Source organism: Lactuca sativa, chromosome 8 (genome assembly GCF_002870075.4).
Source record: "Lactuca sativa cultivar Salinas chromosome 8, Lsat_Salinas_v11, whole genome shotgun sequence".
Taxonomy (NCBI): Eukaryota; Viridiplantae; Streptophyta; class Magnoliopsida; order Asterales; family Asteraceae; genus Lactuca; species Lactuca sativa.
This window is the reverse complement of record NC_056630.2, coordinates 66,485,974-66,496,284: the sequence shown is the minus strand read 5'-3', so window position 1 is coordinate 66,496,284 and position 10,311 is coordinate 66,485,974. Positions and strand designations below refer to the sequence as shown.

The 10,311-nt window shown below is 32.4% G+C and overlaps 1 non-coding gene across 1 annotated transcript; it reads right to left on the bottom strand.

Moving 5' to 3' along the window:
- Positions 1-1,374: 1,374 nt before the first annotated feature.
- LOC111886720 (small nucleolar RNA R71) lies at positions 1,375-1,482 on the bottom strand. Its single transcript, XR_002848532.1, has one exon. It is a non-coding gene; the product is annotated as a small nucleolar RNA R71 (small nucleolar RNA).
- Positions 1,483-10,311: the final 8,829 nt, after the last annotated feature.

Genomic DNA, 10,311 nt, shown 5'->3' with positions numbered 1-10,311 from the left:
CATTTGGTTTGATCATGTCACTTTTCCATGATATTTTGTGTTTGATTTAAATATGAGTAGTTAAACTTCTTTACTTTCATTTAGTTACCTAGCATGTTAAAGTGCTTCTCATTGTTGTTGTAATTCAAGTTAAGTGTAGCTTAGTGACCATTAAATTACATAAACTTGTTTACCTAATGATTTAGTGACCATTAAATTGCTAGAGGTAGGATTAACCACATCTTAGTTACGTGATAAAAGTAACAATTTAACTGTGTTAGAGATCATAATTGTGACCATAGTTGTGTTTAAAAAATCTTACATAGCTCAATTATAACTAATAAGTAATTTTGTGTTTGCTTGTGTAGGACCTTTCAAAGTAGTACATGAACCGGTGAAAATATCAATAGATTTAACCAAATTTCTAATTACATATAAATTGGTAACCAACTTTATTAATCCATAAATAAGATCTAACCATAGGAAAAAGGTGGATTCGAAACTAAACGAAAGTGTTTTTAATATATTGATTACAACCGTTTTTGTTGAGTGTTTAAGTTTGTCTGAACTTGCAAAATCAGATAAAAACCTTTTAAACTATTGTTTGATTTTAGATTAATTTAGAGTAATTATTTTAGTTAATTAAATATGTTCCCTGTGTTCGACCCCAAGTTACTTCACTACACTACAATCATACTAGGTACATTTCGTAAGTGCATTTTAGCTAGTTAAGTTTGTTAGGTTATAAATTTAAAACTAGTGGGTAATTTTTAGCAAATCAAATTTTTGGCGCCGTTGCCAGGAAAAGGCTTTTTAGTTTAATTTAATTGCTTTAGGTTAATCTATCCTTTTTGTGGGGTAAAAACCACAAAAAGTTATTTTTCTACATTTAATTTTTCTGTCTGATTTGTAACCACATCGTGGTCAAGTTGTAGTTAGTTTCTAGTTAGTTTTTAGTTTTTGTTCCTTTTACGCATGTTTTTCTTGTTTTGTTTTAGCAAGTAAGCAATACGAAGGATATTTCTGACATGACAATGGAGACGTACAAGAAGATAATTCGAGAGGAGACCAGTCCAGGCTTAGTGCAACCCGCGATTCCAGCCACTGCCACATTTGAGCTTAAAGGACATATTATTTCCACGCTTAAAGATATTCCATTTTTCGGGAAAGATCATGAGGATGCATACAAACACCTTGATGAAGTTAGTGAGATTGCCGATTATTTCAACATTCCAAATGTTCCACATACGATAGTGTTATTGAGAATGCTTCCGGTAACTTTCAAAGGAGCTGCTAAGGATTGGTTGAAGGAACTCCCACCTGGTGCTATTTACTATATGGGCACAAATGCATGAAAAATTCTTAGAGAAAATTTTCCCACCATCAAAATTGTCCAAAATCAAGAAGGCGATAGCCAACTTTAAGCAACAACCGGGTGAATCACTTTACAGAACATGAGAGCGTTACAAAGGGATTACTTCAAAATTGCCCCCAAAATGATCTAAATATGCAACAAGAAGTATCAATCTTTTATGATGGGGTAAATGTGATGACAAGGCAAATCCTTGATTCTCAAGGGCTGTTAACGAAGGAAAATCCTGCTGAAATCAAGGAGCTAATAGGAGAATTTTCTAAGCATTTGTGTGAGTATCACAACCCTCGACATGATGGAGCTAAAGGAATTGGGAGTGGAACTTCTGAAGACATGATGACTGTTTTGGTTATGCTTAATAATATGGACTGAAGAATGACAAAGATGGACCAATCTATACATGCTATTCGTGTGGGTTGTGAAAGATGCAATGGTCCACATTTAACCAAATATTGCCACTTGGACGAAAACGGAAATAAGAAAGCTCAAGTATGCTACTAAAGTGGAGACTGTTACATTGAAGATTGGAGGAATCCAAAGAAAGAATGGTTGCCTTACGATGAATGCAAAAAGCGAAAAGAAGAAAAATACAGGCAAACCGGCCAAGGCTTTTACCAAAAAGAGCAACTACAACCTGAAAAGAAAGTTGACCTTGAGTCCATGTTAGCTAGATTCATGGAGGCTTCGGAAAAACAACATGATGAGACCAATGCAACGATGAGAGACCAGCAAGTTTTAATGAGAGATCAACAAGCTCTACTTAGAAATCATCAAGCATCGATCCAAAAACATTGAAGTTCAACTTGGTCAATTAACTACTTTGGTTAATGAAAGACTATCTCCACAAATTCCCCATAAAAAGCAACAACCACATGCCATGGCCATGGAAATTGAAGATGACACTATTTCTGATTTATTGGAAGCCTTTAAAGAAGAGACAAAACAACCTGAATCACAACCAAAGCGGTTGAAAGTCGAAGAAAAATTTGAGGTTGAATCATCGACATCACGATGTGGAGATTTAATCTCCACGACGTGGTGTCGAGCTGAACAAAAAAAATTCTATGTGTGCTCAAGTTTTTCAACCTCCTTTACCATTTCCTTCTAGAGGTAGAGTTCACCCGTTGGAGCAAGAGCATATAAAGTTTATGAAGCAAGTTAAGGGTATTCCTATCAATACTCCTTTGATTGAGTCTTTGGCATAATTACCTGAATACACAAAGTTTCTTCAAGACTTAATTGACACTCGCCAACAACTAGAGAGGACCTCTAAGGTTGTCCTTAGTGAGCAAAGCTCTAAGGTCATTATGGAAGGGATACTAAGGAAGATGGGAGATCCTGGACGTCTTACACTTCCATGTGAATTTGGAAATAATATGAAGACTTATGCTTTAGCCGGTTCTAGAGCAAGCATAAATTTAATGCCTTATTCATTCTATCAGAAGTTGGCTCTTCCAGATTTGAAGGCTACTAGAATGAAGATTCACATGGCTAATCTTTCGGTTACTCATCCTCGAGGTATAGTTGAGGACATATTGTTAAAAATTGGGAAATTTGTTTTTCCAATTGACTTTGTCGTATTTGATATGAAAGAAGATAAAAATGGACCAATAATCCTTGGACGACCTTTACTCAATACTGCTCGAGCTTTGGTGGATATACACGAGTATAAACTTACATTGCGAGTTGGAGATGAAGAAATGACCTTTGGAGTGGCGGATAGATTCAAGAATAATCATGCTCAATATGAAGTGTTCAACATTGATGAAGAAAATGAGCTCGAGGAATTGGAGAAATTAGTGGAAGAGGAGATTCAAGCCATTAAATAAGTTAAGCGTACAAAGCCTATAACATTGATTCCAATGATTTTCGAAGTCTTATCTTACAAAACTCCAAGTTCTTTAGTTAGCAAGGAAAGTTATGAAGATTTTTGTGTCAAGTGGTGAGGAAGAAGATACCCAAGTCTTGGAACCACCAACCATTGTCAATGGGAAGGTTGCCAATATAGAGCTAAAAAGTGAACAAAAAGAAGAGAAGAAACATGAGATTATTGTGAAAAATAAGGGAGTGAAAAGAAAGCTTGAGGAGGGTGATGCGAAGGTTAAAAAAGAGAATTCTAAAAAGGATTATCTTAGGAGAGTGCAAGCGTACAAGAAAAGGTGGAGGGAACCGAAGGTGCAATTCATGATGAATGATCCTACAAATTCAATGTGAGGCGGCATGGAGTTTGACTCATGACTCCAACAAAAAAAAGTGTTTATCGGGAGGCAACCCAATGTTTTTAGAGTTTACATTTTCTTTTATTATTTGATTTAGTTTTAGTTTTATTTTTCGTGTTAGTTTTATTTTACCTTGACCGAATGATGATGTGTTTCTCCAGTTCTTCATCTTATTTTGTAGTGCTGAACGAAAGTGAACCAGTGAAGGAGCTTAATTTGAAATTGTGCGATTTTTGAAGATCATAATTGAAGAAAAAGTTTTTGAATAAGTGTGGGGTTCCCACATAATGAAGAGAATTTTTTGAAGATTATTTACTGAAACAAAGAGTGGGAATGGTCTTACGCATAAAAAAGAGTCGATGCCCACTTGTTTCAATCTTAGAAGATTTTCTAAGAAGACACCACGACGTGGACATCAGCAACACATCGTAGTAGCGGTTCAACACATTTTTTATGAATGATTCTTTGATTTCATTCGATCCGACACATTTGCATTCACAAGAAGAAGGTCCAGAAGTACTGTTTCCAACAATTATACGAGAAGTCTAAGCTTTCCACACAAGTCTCAGAGTTCGATCTCACCACTACTACGCAAGGGGAGTCTGTTCCAATTCTTCCATTTTAAATTTTTATGTTCTTTAATTTTTTTAGTATGCAATGGGGACATTGCATCATTTAAGTGTGGGGTAGGGGGTTGAAAAAGTAAATTGCTAAAAAAAATTTAAAATTTAAAATTTTGAAAAATTTAGAAATAGATTTGAAATAATAATCTAAAATTTGAATCTAGTATTAGTTTAAACTTAAGTTGCTAGTGTCGCGTGGGATGATCCGATGAGAGCTCAAATGTTTAACTAAACCAACATATGTTATAGTATACTTGTGGCTTCCTATTCCTAGTGAAAAGCTATGAGATATGAAAGGTAATCTTGTAGTTTATATGGTATAATATCTCTAACCAATAAATGTTGAAGTTAAGATCTATTGCTTAAGCATGTAGGATTTGAGTGAAAAAAGTGAGAAATTTAAGAGAGAGAGAGAGAGAGAGAGAGAGAGAGAGAGAGAAATTACCAAAGAGTTGTAAGAATTTATGGAGCAAAAATTAAAAAGTAAAGACACCAAAATCAAACAAAAAGGTGGTGGATTCAAAGAAATCAAAGATCAAATATCAAAAAATGAAGAATTCCGAGAGCTCCATTGTGGTATATAAAGTTGTAATTTTTCTAGATTATGTATGCTTTGGTAGCTTAACCAAAAATACCTTGAGGTTAAGAAAGATTTCTGAGGATTGATTCAGAGGGTTGCAAAATGAGTGTCGTATAAGCTAAACAGTGACGGTTCATAAGGATCGTGAGTAGCTAGGATTGTGGAAGTTTTTAGGAGCCTCAGACACAAATATACACATTGTGGTCTTGGGATAAAGGTTGAGTTCGAAGTGGATTGTCTTATGAGATAGTTGTGATGAAAGTTAGACTAAAAAAAATTAGTTTTGCTTGGGGGCAAACAAAAGATAAGTGTGGGGTATTTTGATATGTGCATATCTACATATGTATTTTACATCATATCTTAATATTATTAGTTATATTTATGCTTATTATAGAACAAAAGGTACTTATTATGGAGACATTCTCGGAAGCATTATGGAAGCTGGAAGCAGGAATGAAGAGCTTAGGCAAGAAAAAGACACAAGAAGGATGTTGCTGGACAGCATGACCCCTCGTCAGTATTTTGGCCATATCTCATGACTCGTAACTCCGATTGATGTGATTCAAAACGGTATGAAAACTAGACATAATTTCGAACAACTTTCATGTTTTGAGAAAATGCTGACTCTCGATCCCACCACGACGTGGTGAATGGAATCTTCGTGATTCTTGGGGCTGGCTTGGAGAACATGGGATAAACACGAGGACCACGACGTGGTCCCAATACCACGTTGTGGTGGCCAAATTTTAGGTAAGTATATATATCTGGACATTATGACGAATTGGGGGACTTAGAGGTGACTTTCTGGAGAAGTATTATGAAAAAAACCTCTGGAAAACCATTAGAAGAGGAGGAAACAATTGGAGCTCAAGAGTTGAAGAGATCTTGAAGAAAACATCATCAGTTCATTCGGTTTGATCATGTCACTTTTCCATTAGCTTGTGTGTTTGATTTTAAATATGAGTAGCTAAACTTCTTTACTTTCGTTTAGTTAGATGAAACCCTAATAACTATGGTTTAGTTTATTAGTTTATGGATTTATAAAAGTTGGTTTAGAACGTGTGTTTGATGAACTTACCTAGCATGTTAAAGTGCTTCTCATTTTTGCTTTAATTCAAGTTAAATGTAGCTTAGTGACCATCAAATTACATGAACTTGTTTACCTAGTGATTTAGTGACCATTAAATTATTAGAGCTAGGATTGAACACATCTTAGTTAAGTGATAAAAGTAATTATTTAACTATGTTAGAGAACATAATTGTGACCATAATTGCGTTTAAAAAAAAATCTTACATAGCCCAATTATAAATAATAAGTAATTTTGTGTTTGCTTGTGTAGCACCCTACATAGTAGTACATGAATTGGTGAAAATATTAGTAGATTTGACCAAATTTCTAATTACATATAAACTGGTAACCAACATTATTAATCTATAAATAAGAGCTAACCATAGGAAAAAAGTGGATTCGAAACTAAACGAAAGTGTTTTTAATATTTTGGTCAACCGAGTCACATAAGTAGGGATTGCCCTAGGAGTGCTCTGATTTGCTTTCATTGTAATAAGTCTAGCCATCAGAATTTCGATTGTCTGCGATTATCCGGAGGAGTAGTTACAGCGCCTGCGCCAACCACTTTGAGGATTACTGATGGCCGCTAGGGAAGGCGGAGGCACCTGTGGTGAAGAGCAAGGAATTTCAGCTGACCACTGAATCTCCCATAAAATGAATTATGATGATTTCAAAATGTGAAGTATCTAAATATTGTATGATTTACTTGTTATTTGTTTTCATTATGTGTGTATCTATTTGTGCGTTGCATGAAAATGATTATAAAAAGAGTTTTGAGAAAGATTAAAACAATTTCAATGATTTTAAGAGTCTTTCCATTTATCTATATGCATTCATGTGAGAGGGTGAAATGACTAGTGTGCCCTTCCAAAGTACATTAAAAACGAGACTTATGAAGACCAATGATATAGTGTGGTATGCTAGACATGCCACACTTGTGCATAAGGATATCTACATCATACAGAAGACCAATGAGTGATAGCTCACCTATACCCTTGATGGTGACCAATGACAAAACAAGAAAAGTCATGATGTAAGGTGCTTTTATGCTAATTATATCATAGTCTTGATTTCTATCAAAATGAAAAAAACGGTAAGTAAGACGATGAGAGGAACGAGGATGGTGTAGTTGTATAGTGAATTGCATTCTTTCCGCTTATGTGCTATATGAATGTTATATCTATTGAACATTTCAAATGATAAGAGAAATGAGTTTACAGGGAGAAGATAAAGAGTTTATAAAAGAAGTTACGGACTTCAATGTGTTTTAAAAGTGAAAAGATGAAATTATTTTAGATATAAAGAGTTGCGAATTGGGTCATCTCGATTAATAAAAGATTTAAAATGGATATTTCAAATGAGTAAAGAGTAATTATTTCGTGAGTGTGTGTGTGTGTGTATATATATATATATATATATATATATATAATACTTCAAGGAATGAGGGATTCCTTGATTACAAGTCACACATTCATGTAAGAAACTTTTCCCAATGTGAGTTAGATCGCTTAGCCATGCTTCATAATTGGAAAAAGAAACACCATGGAAATACATGCCACTCAGCCAAAGGAAGATGATGGAGAGTTGACCAAAAAGAAGAAGTGATGGAATCCTAATATTACTCACTAGGCTTTCCCAATACCTAAGCTACAATTTTGAGATGTATTCTGGTACAAGTAAAGATTGAGGATTAGAGGACTTTGGGATATTTTGAAGGCCATTATTATGTAGTGGTAACTTATCTTATCTAATGATATTTGAATTTATGACCCTCCTCTAAAACCTCTTTTAAACTAAAACTATTTCTTTTGAGAACTTAAAGATATTGGGACCAAATTTCCACAAACGATGTTTATTACTCTTAGTATTTGAAAACATCAAAATCAAAAGATAGGTGTTTCAATTGCACTTAGACAAGGAAGTTCAATAACCAAAATAAGGTAGCATATCTTATGCCAACAAGCATTATCCAAAACCTTTAAAAGGATCTAGAGACTTTGTAGGATTCGAGATGGTTGGTGAGATTAAGAACATGTTTCAACATAAAGCTAAGATTGAATTATATAAGATAATCAAATATTTTCATGAGCAAAATGGAGGAATGTCAAGCAGTTGGCACCCATGTTCTGAAGATGAATATCTACATTGACCATCTTGAGAGATTACAATCTCTCCATATATATAGATTTGGTCGTCATGCTAATTCTGAACAATCCACTTACTTCATAAGACCATCTCATCATGAACTATAATATGATAAGTAAAGGAATTTTGTAGTTTCTAATTAAATCATAAACGTATTGATGAATAACAAACTAAACCCATTACTTATCATAAAAATAGTTATAAATATTTATCTCCTTAATTAAACTGTTTGCATGCTGGATAGTTTTGCATTACGGTTTGTCTATATAAGAATACCCTTTTAGAATCCCCTTCTACTCCCCTTAAGCCACAAAATTTCCCTAACCCTCTTCTTTATTTCCACAAAACCTAGCCTCAACCAACTAATGTTTTGGTCTTCTTGTGTCTTATGAAATCATAAAAGATTAGGAGGAACAAGAAGGTGTTATTGCTTTAAAGATTGTTTATTTTGGTGTATGAACTAATAGAGAAACTCTACTTATGGTTCTCAAAGATCATTCAAACAATGTATTCTTTTAATCATCATTGTAGTTAATTTGTGCTTATTCCATGAACAAAAATCCTATAATTGATTAGGATGGCAATTTTGGTATGCTTATATTGCTTTACTTTGTGTTTAGAGATCCATGCTAATCCAACAATATAATGTTTACATCTACTGTTATGTGGATAAAGGAAGAACAAGTGAGGGAGCTAATGATTAACTGGAAGCTACCAATTAGATTGATGACTTTATCTTTTAATTTTAAATTATTTATAGTTTTACGATATTTTTGAAACATGATGACTTGTGAAATCGATATGATTTTAATGCATATTCTTCATTATATTATTGATTATATTATGTTTATTGTTCTTTTATGTGTCCTATAACGATGTTGTTTATTATAGTATAATATTTGTGATGTTGTGTTTAACTAACGTATAACTTTAAATAGCACATAAAATATATTGGAAAAAGAATCATAGTTGACTCTTAAAGTAAGGTGAATACAAGTTAATGTATAGAACTAGTGCAATTGGTTGTGTTTTGAGTGATTTATTAATGCTACATTTTTTTACACTATTTATATAATTGTCCGTTACATGGGTCCATTTCTATAATTTCTATGAAACGCAAAAACCATGTCCATAAATTCGCTATTAAAGAGAGCTTATTTCTATAGTTTTGTAAAACACATGTATATTCAAGTTAGTTTGCTATTAGACAAGGCAATTTCTATAACTTTAGGTGTAAATTTGCTATTAGGTAGAGATTATTTCTATAAATTCCTTACTATGTAGGGAACATTGCCTTAACTTTATTAATTAATTAATTAATTATTTTCATTTATTTATTTATTTATTTTTTAATTTTCAAGTAGAGAACAAAACTGTAATTTTTCTTTTTGCAACTTAGGGACAATTTACATAATTTTATGAAAACATCTTTTTTAATAATTCGCTATATAGACCATTTCTATAAATTATATTTTCGCAAGGGCCATTTCTCTGACTTTATGATACACATTGATTATTTCTGCAATTTACAAATTATATATATATATATATATATATATATATATATATATATATATATATATATATATATATATATATATATATATATATATATATATATATATATATAAAAGAAAATTATTTTATGGGTTAAAATTATAATTTTTCTAAACAATAATATTTTAAAAGAAATATAACATGAGTAGTTTGTGTATAATAAAGGAATAGTCTAAAGATCAGTTATTTGATTTGGATAGTTTGTGAACAATAAAGAAAAATCTAGAAGCCATTTATGCAAACTGGATATTTAGCATAGCCTAAGATAACAATACACCAAGTGAAAACGGCAACAATTTTTATTGTTATACTCCTGTCCCATATTTATGTTTTATTTTTAACCTTTTAAGTTTGTATTTTTTAATTTTGATTTTAAATATTTTTATTTGTGTTTTAAATTCCTTAACGAAATTTATAACAATGAAAAATATTTAAATCATACTTCATTTATATATTTTGATAAGTATTATATATGAAAACAAATATATTTAAGATAAAAATAAAGCATAAAAACTTAAAAAATAGACAATAGAAGCAGATGTATATAACAAAATAAGTCAAAATAAAAATCTAGCAACATACAGTGTCATTAAATACTTACAAACTTTTTGAGCTCTCCAGATACTTTAGCCGTCTATCGTGAGAGCACAATGTTGTGTAATGTGAGTTGGGTGATGCACCGTTTGGATTAATATGTAAAAGCCAAGTTGGTGAGTCATTCAACTCCATTTGTTCACAAGTTGACTCGTGTCATGCCAAATGTCATT